Source organism: Engystomops pustulosus, chromosome 11 (assembly GCF_040894005.1).
Source record: "Engystomops pustulosus chromosome 11, aEngPut4.maternal, whole genome shotgun sequence".
In the NCBI taxonomy this organism is placed as follows: Eukaryota; Metazoa; Chordata; class Amphibia; order Anura; family Leptodactylidae; genus Engystomops; species Engystomops pustulosus.
The window spans coordinates 42039052-42051135 of record NC_092421.1 but is presented as its reverse complement, the minus strand read 5'-3'; the positions used below and the strand labels follow the sequence as shown (position 1 = coordinate 42051135).

The 12084-nt window shown below is 41.1% G+C and overlaps 1 long non-coding RNA gene across 2 annotated transcripts in view; it reads left to right on the top strand.

Annotated features, from left to right (window-relative positions):
* Positions 1-12084, top strand: part of LOC140106410 (uncharacterized) — a 273463-nt gene that overhangs the window by 242941 nt on the left and 18438 nt on the right. Inside the window, exon 4 of one of the 2 annotated variants that reach the window (XR_011850783.1) lies at positions 4305-4404. The exons of the other annotated variant lie outside the window; for it this stretch is intronic. This is a non-coding gene — a long non-coding RNA (uncharacterized lncRNA). Of the gene's footprint in view, positions 1-4304; positions 4405-12084 lie in introns of those variants that run through there. 2 annotated transcript variants of the gene reach the window in all.

Genomic DNA, 12084 nt, shown 5'->3' with positions numbered 1-12084 from the left:
ACGTCACTGAGCTCTCCGGCACACGCGCGCCTGCACAACTTAGCACGGCCTGTTTCCTCGTGCTAAGTTGCGCAGGCACGCGTGTGCCGGAGAGCTCGGTGATGTCACCGGCTCTCCAGCACGTTAGAATCCGGCGCACGCACGGGCAAGTTATAAGTTAATATAACTTATAAAACGGCGATAGGGGCTTTGTTCCCCTGACAAAAATATGCTCTGGCACCAGCTCACCCTGAGCTGGTGCCATGTATATGTGTTTAAACCTACCACTTTTAAGTGGTAGGTTTCCTTTAAGGAGAACACCTACTGTCTGTCCCTGGATGTAAAGGGACAGAATCCTTTGTGGATATCCCTGCTTCAGCAGAGGTGGATGCTAACATAGCATATAACAAGGATGATCAGTTCATGGAGAGTCTCTTGACTGAGATAAATAAATAGGGGAAAGAGTCCCATAAAAGTCTTTGGCTCTAAGAGGTATATGGGCGCTCAGCCCAACTGGGAGTAGCAGACAAGGTCATATATACAATATATACAGAAAGTTACCTGTTAGGGCTACAGCCCATCAGGGGTTACTCAGTATCTTCGCTGATTCCTGCAAGAACAGGATCCGTGGTCAAAATGGGATACTGTGCAGAGTCAGCAGGAATAGAAACTGGCTGGGGACACCCGGTGGCAGTTCCAGTAACTGCAGTCTCCACAGCACCCCTCCTGGCATTCAATGGGAGGGGCGCTGCGCTCCGGGGTTCGCGCCATCCGCGCATGGTTGGAGCTTGATGAGTCCCTGGTAGATGGATGGGGTGTAGCAGGGACCAGACTGAGGCTATGTTGTGTGTAAAAGTAACTTACAGTTCTTTATTGGAACCAATGGTAACAACACGCCAAACGATTCTGTACAAGTGCTGTACTGGAGTGATCTTGGAGAGGAACCACAGGAGTTTGGTCACCAGCCTGGATGCAGGGGCAGGCTTGGATGTAGCTGTGTCCAATGCTAAAAGCTGCAGCTTTGTCCTGTTTGTCCTGTGTCACTCTGTGTGTAGTTGATAAGGCCTAGGAGACCTATGATCAAAGCTTGTGCTCTGTGGTGTCTCTGGTAAGAGAGCTGGATGTTCAGAGTTCCACCTGTGTTGAGAGCTCGATCTCAAGAGAGATAACTCCTCCCCTGACTAAAGGTTTAGTTAATCCCTGGTCAGGTGGTCTCCTTCTTCAATCACACACCAGTTACAATAGTGGAACATCATTGGATGATAACATTAACATTCTTAACCCTTGCCTGTCTAGGCAGTATCTACCGCTGCTCAATTACCTCTATATGTACTGGGTAGTAAAAGGGCTTATTCGCAACTACTCCTCTTCCATGCGCATTGGCAGGGACATTGCACAATGAATCCCTGCTTCTCCCTCTAAGCAGCAGTACCGACACTATAATTCATTACAGTATTAACACTGCTGTTTATAGGGGGCAGCAGGGATTCCTTGTATCTTAGATAAATATTATTTAAGGAATCCTGTTCCTGCAGTGTGATTAGCCTGTGACGTTGGACTCTGCACTGTCCTTGATCACGGACTGTGTGTGAAAAAGCCCTTAAAGCAGCGGTTCTCAACCTGTGGGTTGCGACCCTGGCGGGGGTCGAACGACCAAAACACAGGGGTCACGACTCTATCATGGTTTTGCCGCAATTCGCAGTAAAAATGAAAAAAACATGTGTGCAATAAGCACTCACTGCTTCAGGACCTGTCGGCTGCTGCATACAGGGGAAGCTTGAGGACCTGTGGTGATGTCATCATCACATGACCCTCTGGCTTCTCCTCTGTACAGACTCCCGCGGAACAGGGCTGCTCTGCTCAGTGAGTAGAAACTGCAGCTTGAAGCAGCAGGGGGGACACCAAAACTGGGGGCAGGAAGGGGGGCGCACCAAAACTGGGGGCAGGAAGGGGGGCACACCAAAACTGGGGGCAGAAAGGGGGGCACTAGACCTGGGGGCAGGAAGGGGGTACTAGACCTGGGGGCAGGAAGGGGGTACTAGACCTGGGGGCAGAAGGGGGGCACTAGACCTGGGGGTAGGAAGGGGGCACTAGACCTGGGGGCAGCAGGGGGGAAGGGATTAGAACTGGGGGCAGCAGGGGGAAGGGGCTAGAACTGGGGGCAGCAGGGGGAAGGGGCTAGAACTGGGGGCAGCAGGGGGGAAGGGGCTAGAACTGGGGGCAGCAGGGGGAAGGGGCTAGAACTGGGGGCAGCAGGGGGGAGGGGCTAGAACTGGGGGCAGCAGGTGGGCACTGCAACTGGGGGCAGCAGGGGGGGGGCGCTAGAACTGGGGACAGCAGGGGTGGACTGGAACTGGAGGCAGCAGGGGGGAAGGGTCTAGAACTGGGGGCAGCAGGGGAGGAACCAAAACTGGGGGCAGCAGGGGGGGAAACTAGAACTGGGGGCAGCAGGGGGGGCGCTAGATCTGGGGACAGCAGGGGTGGACTGGAACTGGGGACAGCAGGGGTGGACTGGAACTGGGGACAGCAGGGGTGGACTGGAACTGGGGACAGCAGGGGTGGTCTGGAACTGGAGGCAGCAGGGGGGGAAGGGACTAGAACTGGGGGCAGCAGGGGGGGGCATTAGAACTGGGGGCAGCAGGGGGGGGCATTAGAACTGGGGGCAGCAGGGGGGGGCATTAGAACTGGGGGCAGCAGGGGGGGGCATTAGAACTGGGGGCAGCAGGGGGGGCATTAGAACTGGGGGCAGCAGGGGGGGCATTAGAACTGGGGGCAGCAGGGGGGGGCATTAGAACTGGGGGCAGCAGGGGGGGCATTAGAACTGGGGGCAGCAGGGGGGGCATTAGAACTGGGGGCAGCAGGAGGGGGGCACTAGAACTGGGGGCAGGAGGGGTGAACTAGAACTGGGGGTAGGAGGGGGTACTAGAACTGGGGGCAGCAGGGGGTACTAGAACTGGGGGCAGCAGTGGAGGATTAGAACTGGGGGTAGGAGGGAGAACTACAACTAGGGGGCAGTATTATAGTAGTTGTATTCTTGTACATAGGGGGAAGAATTATAGTAGTTGTAGTCTTGTACATAGGGGGCAGTATTATAGTAGTTATAGTCTTGTACATAGGGGGCAGTATTATAGTAGTTATAGTCTTGTACATATGGTGCATTTTTATAGTCGTTATATTCTTGTACATGGTTTGGGGTCACCGCAACATGAGGAACTGTATTGCGGAGTCACAGCATTAGAAAGGTTGAGAACCACTGCCTTAAAGCCTTGTGTTAGTAAATGTAAATAAAATATTTTAAAAATTGTACAAATTTGCAGCAGCTAATAACAGAACCTGCAATGAACTTTAAGCATAAAAGTTGGAATAAAACATAAATAACTTCAGATACTATTGTCTGTTACAAAGACTCGGGACATAGTCAAGAATTGTTTCTAATTGCTTTTCTGCAATGAATGAAAGAGTAGATCAAAAAAGTTAAAAACTGTGAATGAAAAGCTTTTTTAATACATAATGAATCAAGGTTAAGTGGTATAATTCTACAGAGGATTGGATTCATAATTTACTTTTACCATGTGCTGTGCTTTCAATTGACCTGAATAGGAGAACTGTTCATTGACTAACAATTACATGCCAATAACCCTAGGTCATATACTTAATATTGTGTTGAAGATTATAATTTTTTTTTCGATTTTACCAGAGCAGCTTTATATGCTTTGAAAATTAAAATCTATGAAATCCTGTTAAATTAAACAATTACCAGGACAACTATATAGATTTGACTATAAAATCTTATTGAGGTTGCGTATAACCCCAATAATGCTATTTATTTGATAAGAATGTACCCCTGGTAATATTTAATATGTTAATCCAGTGATCTGCCCAATTGTTGGCAGGGTCAAGAAAGATTTTTTCAACTTTGGAAAAGTGGGTCTCTATAAATTAGCACAGTGATTTTTAATTGTCCCCTGGATCAATATGGTTTTGTAGATACAAAATTACAGAAATTGGATGGGCTTAATTTAACCCGCTAATGACATGGTGATTGAACAGTTGATGAAAGTGCTTTTTAACAATCACATAGAAATATATTTATTTATTAGAGTATTATGTGAAGCTTTAACATGAGAGTACAATGCTTTTATTAATATGACTATGTCATGCAGTGTGATAAGAATGTGAGACTACAAAATCTTATATATAGCCACTGTGTGTAGCATCAGTGCCTACATCTTCTGTCAGAAAAGTATAGCTAAAGGTACACTGATAAGTATAATTTTGTTGCATTTTTCTTTTCTAACCTGAACACTGTTGTACTCCTTTCCTAGCACCCTTGCTTGATTTTGGCTAAACCATCTGTCTCTTGTGAACTCTGCTCTGTGATGGACAGAATCTCATTCCACCCTAACTGCTGGACCGGGGTTCAGGCATCTCATAAAAGGTTTTGTTGCTGTTTTTGCTAGTTCTGAACTAGCTAGTGTTCATTCTGTTTTCTCTATTATGTTAGCTTTGACCCTTTGCCTGATTTTTGTCTCATTCCATTTGTATTGTGGTTTTGTACTTCAATATCCTGGTACTGACTGATATTTGGTTACTATCCTGCTATGTTTGTATTGTCTTGTCTTGTCACAGTGTTTGAATTCTGATGCAGGAAGGTAACATTGACGAGTTGTCTCATACCGCTTAGAGTAGGTAGGGCAGTTACGCAGGGACATGTGGGAAGGGGCTTAGATTCAGGGCCCACTGTGCATATGATCAATTTGGGGTTTTCTTGTTTTAAATAAACCATGAAGTTAAAATTTTAATGTGCTCATACTAGCCAAGTATAATAAGTGCATCACCGCACTTGTTGGCTTGATTAACTACTTTATGAACAATATTATAGACAGCATTAAACTTAACCAGAATTATCATTTAGCACTTAGTTTTTTAAATAACTGTTGACAGTTTTAATTTTCTCATCTTTAGGTACTTTAAGTAAACCTGCCCTAATGTTCCAAAATTTTAGCTTTTTTATAAAAATTAATGACGTAGTTCATAGTACATAGTTACATTTCCTCCATATTGTGGGTGGCCGCATAAAAGACATGTAACATAAACTACAAATTTTTGTATAATATATTTTTACCAATTTGGTCATTTTACGTTATTTATTTGGGGATATATTGAGAAATTAGTAAAAGTAAATCTACCACCTGGTTTAACCTTTATTTACCATTCATCCCCCCCCCCCCCAAAGCACTTATGACTGTCTTCTGTTCTATCAGCTCTCACTACATGATATTCACTGGTGATGCCAGTTTTTTGGCGTAGGAGAAGAGTGAGAAGCGCCAAGAAAGTAGGGAGGTGGTTGCAAGTGCTTTGGAGGTGTGTATAATCCAGAGCCCTGGAGCCCAAAGGAACCCTGGTGACAACCCCAAAGCACTTGTGAATAAAATTTCATTTTATAAGTAATTGTATGAACACTTCTAATAAACATATGACCACATTCATGCTGATAGGAGCTACCCAGCAAGGTGAATTGTTAACCCCTTAAGAACGCTGCCATTTTATAGCTTAAGTCTCAGCCCCATTTTTTGTATTCTGAGATGCGTCGCTTTATGTGGTTATAACTTTTGAGCACTGTTACTTATCAAATTGATTCTGAGATTGTTTTTCCCCCACATCTTGTACTGCATTTTAGTGTTAAATGTCGGCTGATAAGTTTTGCATTTATTTACAAAATAAAAAATTGCCATTTTCAAAATTCAAAATCATTGTGTTTTCAGCCAGCTAGATTTACCCCCTAAATTAGTTGCTGAATAATATTTCCCATATGACTACTTTACATTTTCATAATTTTTGAAATGTCTGGATAATTTATTTTGATGTCACGCGGCTTACAAATCGAATATCGATTTTCCATATTTTAATAATTTACTATTTTGGGGATAAATACTGCTTTAAATATTTAGCATTAATACCCCCCTACATAAGCAACCCATCTTCAAATCTGCACCCCTCAAACTATCAGAAACAGTTTCAGTACAATTTCTCCCAAGTACAGAGACCCCCCACATGTGGACGTTATTTGTTTTATGGGGGCACAGCGAGGCACAGAATGGAAGGAGCACCCTGTTGCTACCAGGATTTTAGTTTTCTCAATGGCCCGTTTTGTAGGTTATAAAATTTTATGCTTTTTCGTTAATGGGGCCATGTGAATGGCGCGGCGGGGGGGTCATGGGGAAAGACACTTCAAAGACAATTTAAATGCTGCAGTCGTGCTCCGACCGTGGGTGTTATAAGGGGATGTTAGTGGTAGATTACCGCTGACATCCCGTAACTCCCGATGCCGATTCAGCTACGTTGCAGAGCCGAACCATCGTTGACTCAGCACCGTACTGCAAAGAGCGCCAATGGCGGGAGCCATTGTACTAGTACGGCGCAGATCGCTAAGGGGGTTAATAAAGTTCAAACCCAGTGGTAGATTTCCTTTAAACAGTTTCTCTTTAACCACTTCCTTACTGCTGTATGACTTTTTGGTCCTATAGCAATAACAGCTGTATGGAGGGAAAAAAAATATTTTAAAAAATTTAAAAATATAAGCATTCTAATCACCCCGTTTCCCATATAGAAAAATAAACAAGTGAAATTATCAACATGTAAGGTATTTTCATATCCCAAAATGTCAGATCTATCAAATCATTTCAACAATTATTCCCAGGGTTGAACCCTGCAATGGAAAATAGTGTCCAAATGTCTGAATTTACACTTTTTTCTGTCATTTCACAACACATACAAATTTAAATCACAAAGTTGCACAGTAACCAAAATGATGTAAATGAATAGATTGTGAGCCCTCACAGGCAGCGTCCTGCTTGCACTTGTCTCATCATCACAGTAGTTTTGTATTTTATATTTGCATTTGTTCTTGTCCTAATATAATGTATGTGAACCCCTTACTGATTGTACAGCACCATGGAATTAATGGTACTCAGAATAATAAGTTGTTTTTTGTACAAAAGGGTGTTATTTTTTTAGTATTAAAGCATAATAAACCTATACAAATACTGTACAATACATACCGACCCAATGAATAAAAGGGAGATGTCATTTGGACCACATGGGAAAAGATGCAAAAACAAATCCCATAGGAAAATGGAGCAACAATACTTTTTTGGGGTAATTTTACCACATTTAGATTTATTTTTACAGCTTATCTGTACACTGAACAAAATATACAATGGTTACAGTAGAAAGTACAATTTATCCTGCAGAGAACAAGCTATCTCATACCTCTGTAGACAAAAACATAAAAATGATATGGCTTGTGGAAAGTGGGGAGTAAAACATGGAAATGCAAAAATGGTGCAGGGCCTGGTAGGGAAATGGTTAAATTAGATAAAATGTTGCCATATTTATGTAAAAGACTTACTTTTTGGAATTGTTTTGCACATATACAGCTAGTGACCTGGAATCAGAGGGGTGTGTCCGGCATTTGCCTCCTTACTGGTCACAGTTCATGATGTGTGACCAGAGTGACATCATCTCGGGTCCTTTAGCCTCTTAATAATAGCAAACTGTACCCCATGCATTTATCTGACCACATGAAGTCACAGCAGCCTCAATGGACTTCTACTCCTCTCCATCCTCCATGGAGGCTTCTGTGATTTCATGTTATCACATACATGGTGTATAATTTGCTATTCTTAGAAGGCTGAGAGACCTGCAATGATGTCACTGGTCACATGTCATGAATGCAACACAAAGCACCATGTAAAAAGATTGACAAAATGTGGCAGATCCAATCAGAGCTCAGTTGTCATTTTACCAATGCTCATGAATATTTTAAAGGGGAGCAGTGATTGGTTGCCATGTGCAACTAGGAATATTCTGATTTTCAGACAGCTTGATAAATCTGCCCCAATATTTCCCATCTGTACATAGCTGTATGTCTGTCATTGAAAATTAGTAGACAGTCCCTTAGTACAAGGAGGCAGAGTAGGGATTTGAAGAGACACAGAGCTGTCAGTCACAATAATGGGGCATGGTTCACTGCCAGTCTGAGAGAGAGCATCTAATTTTAGGTGATATGGGGAGGACTTGTAACCCTTTATCAGCAGGCATTGTTAGTCAGGGTGTTCAAAATCTGGTGACAGGTCCTCTTTAATTTTCTCCTTACATATATCCTTTCAGCTTTAATATCCTAGAACTGTAAAACCTTTCATCTTCAGACTGTGTCCTTTACTACGCCAGATGTTCTTGCTATCAAGATGACATGCTTTTTATGTCAATGTCATGTAAATTTGGAATAGATGTGACGCACGCATAGTTTTTTTTTTGTCTGTGTCATTCATTGTTTCCTTTTGTGTTTCTGATATCCTAATAAAAACAAGGTCATTGTTTTCGCCTTTACATGACTTGGTTTACACTGTACATTTAGGTTTCGATTTATTAATTATTTTCCACTGTAGAGATAAATTCATGTTTGTTCCCATGTTTCTTTATCTGAATGATCTCCTGGGTATTTTTAAAGGCATAGAATTTAAATATACATGAAACAGAATAAACATTGTTGACATAATTTAGTATTTCATTATTTTGTGTAATGTTTAATGCTATTTTATTCTTTTTTATCACAGACAAAATACAGTGAAGTAAAACCCATTTTATGAAAGAAGGGAGATCTTGATCCTTTTATTATTTACAAAAGCTATGCATTCTTCAAAAGAAAACAATTATTATTATTCATAGAGTCTCTGTCAAAACTGGTTAAGAAAAAGACTTCACAATGCTTGCTACCTACATGCTTGAGATGATTTCCTAATACACTGGCAGACTACAGAAAAATACGAAATTCTCTCAAAATACAAAAAAAAATACAAAAAATACATGGGTAGGTCAGCTCTCCTGGTAAGTGTGTATTTATAATTCTGAAGTGAATTACCAATGCCATGAAATGCCAGTGCGCTACTACAAGCATCCGGTCCAATGGTATATACCTCCGGTTAATACGTTTTCTGTACACAATGCTTCTTATCGGTTCTGACTTTTTTTGTGGTTGTTCCATTTAGTATATATATCCTTCACTTACCACACTGCAGCACACCCCCTTGAGGAAGCGACTGCGAAACGTACGTCGGGGTGCTGCAATGGTGTTCTGGGAGCTTTTGTACTGTTGGTAGGCACCTATGTATAATACGCCCTTTTGGGCAAAGATACTGTCTGGTTCCTGTATATATTGTGTGCTCTCAAGATTTGTTTCTATGCTTATTGAGGCTGATGTGTGCATTATTAACTGACCACCATCGCTTTTGTGTGTTTGTTGTTGTGTATTTTATGTGATGATTTTAACATTTTTCATCTTTTTGATTGCCATGTTGAGTGGTTATCTCTATTGGTATTTATTATTCCACACACTAAAGCCTATAGGTTTATAGACAGCCGCCCACTGCTTCTAAGCCACTGCGATAGGGGGTGTTAGATTTTTTATCTAGGGCTCCAACAACCATCCCTCAGTTGTAAGGTGATCTCCACATTAATAGTTATAGGGGAGGATAAGATGGCTCCATGTACGTTGATGATGGAGTATAACTGAAGACACTCTCAACTGCACTCAATCACAATTTATTCAAGTTGTTCAGCCTTGTATATAGAAAACAGAAATACTTTGCGTAAGGTGTAACAGGTGATAGAATACTAAAATGCTATAGGTTAGCTTGAATATACTTTGTGCACCTCCCAGAAACTCCCCTAGACTATTTTCCCAAAATAATGTTGAAAAGTTCTAAGTTTTATTTTTTCTGAAGCTGCAAGGAAAAACTATTTCTAGGCAGATTCCACAAGATATTGGCTGAATCATGTGAGGGATGACAGTGAACAATATGGTGTCTGGATGAACAGGATGGCGTCTGGAGAGAAACATGATATCCATAGAGGAGGTTGGCATTCATATACCACCTTGCTGTAAATTGCCCCATATTAATTTGGGTCTTATCAGACCAGAGCACCATCAAACTGCACTTATCACTTTATTCTTGCCAAAATAGTGGCACAACTAGTAACCATCCTGTGGAAGGATTCTATCCGGAGCTATGGATCTCTGCAGCACCTTCAGAATGACCTTGGGTCTCTTTGCTGCATCTCTTCTCCTATCTTAGTTTGTTTAGTCTGACATTTTAGGTGAACAACCATGCATGCATAGGAAATAAGAAAAGAGGAGAGAAGATTAATTATTGTCAAACAAGGATATTTAACATATAAGAACTATATTCTCTAAAGTTGTTAACCTTTATTAACCCCATAGCGCAATAAGACGTACCTGTACATCTTGTTGGCAGGGGGGAGTATGAAGAGGGCTCACAGACTGAGCCCTCTTCATACTCACCAGGTGCTTGCTTCACAATGAAGCAAATGCCCGTCGCTAACACCCGCAATCGGTGTGCATTGGGCACAGGCAACTTGGCTCCAATACATTGCCATGACAGCCTCGGGTCACACAAAGATCCGAGGCTATCTATTACAATGTGCGATTTACACATTATAATAGATGATGTGCAAAATCCCCATATACTGCCATACTGTAGTATGGCAGTATATGGTAGGATGAATCAGACAACCTAGGGTTAAAGTACCCTAGGCAAAATTAAGATTTTCTTTGTACAGGAGGTTTTAATTTTTGAAAATGTATGAAAATGAATTAAGTTGACCTGTCATTTGGGGTGCACAGTGAAAGATGTAAAATCCAAGCCCATAATGGTGCAAATGTGTTTTTTCATAATTTTCACTGCATTCAGAATTGTTTTCCTGCTTCCCAGATTACGGTATAGAATATTAAATACCACCACTATGAAGTGCAATTTGTTACACAGAAAACAAGCCCATACACAGATTTTTGCATGGAAAAATAAAAATTTTATAGATTTTTTTAAGGTGGGGAGTGAAAAATAAAGATGTAAAAACGATAAAAAAGGGACTTAAGGGTTAAGCTCATATTTAAATGAATTAAGGTAGATCTCGATGTCTTTTGTATTGTATAGGTACCAGGGAAAAGGAAAAAGATATGGGATACATTTCTTATGAAATTATAACTATGCCAGCATCGTCGAAACTGACGTTTTTCAATTTTGTAAAGAAGTTTTTATGTTTTGTACCAAAAGGTCATGTTTTTGTAGTTCAATTGTATCCTCAAAGAGAACTGACCATTGATTTGCTATCCTTTTATATATAGCTGTCCTTGACATGTGCTTTTATAGAGAAATAATCAATTTTATTAGGTTATTTAGGATCAGTATATATGTAGGTTGTGAGTTAAGGTGTCAATAAACAGGAAACATCACAATTATATCAAGTACAAGTGATATATTTCAGAAGAATATTGTTTGTCGATATTTAAAGCTAATAGCTCTTACATGTCATAAGGGGCCTTGTTTGTTCCTTTCTCTATGGACATGTAAATCAATAATTCAAAGGTTCAAGCTTTTATATGACTAAAAGCTATTTATTTTGCTATTTCATCCCAAGGGAGCTCATCTTTTTATGTGCAAAAACAATAATAGTCAGGTGGAGGACTGGATTCAAAGTAAAATGGTATCTTTTCCATATGAGCTGTAGGAATCCCATAACTGCAGTACAGAAATTTCCAGTAAAAACATCACTTTTTAAAATGATCCACAGTATACTATATCAGGTTCTGGGTAAATCATTAAAATGTATTATTTTATTTTCAAATGGTTTAGATTATTGATTATGAAATGAAAGGTCATACAGGTTTCTAAAATAATGACAACTTAATATTTTTACAGTTTGTAAGATTGTAGCAAATCCTAATTGTATATATTCAGTGTGCTAATTATTTAATACAAATGAGCATCAGGGCCAACCATTCCTTAAAATTTCACAAGCAGGAACTGAGGGTATGAAAAGGCAAGACAAAATATATTGTCACAGGCACCCCGTGATTCATGTTCCCGTCCAGACTAAGCACCCTAGGGAGCGGGGGAGCGCACGGCGGAGCTCAGAGATTTAAAGAACCAGCACACAGGTGATTGGTGCTGGCCACTTCCAGGTCGGTATTTAATCCAGCGCCTCCCATCATTCCCAGCCGGATCTTCAAGCCATTCCTCTGAA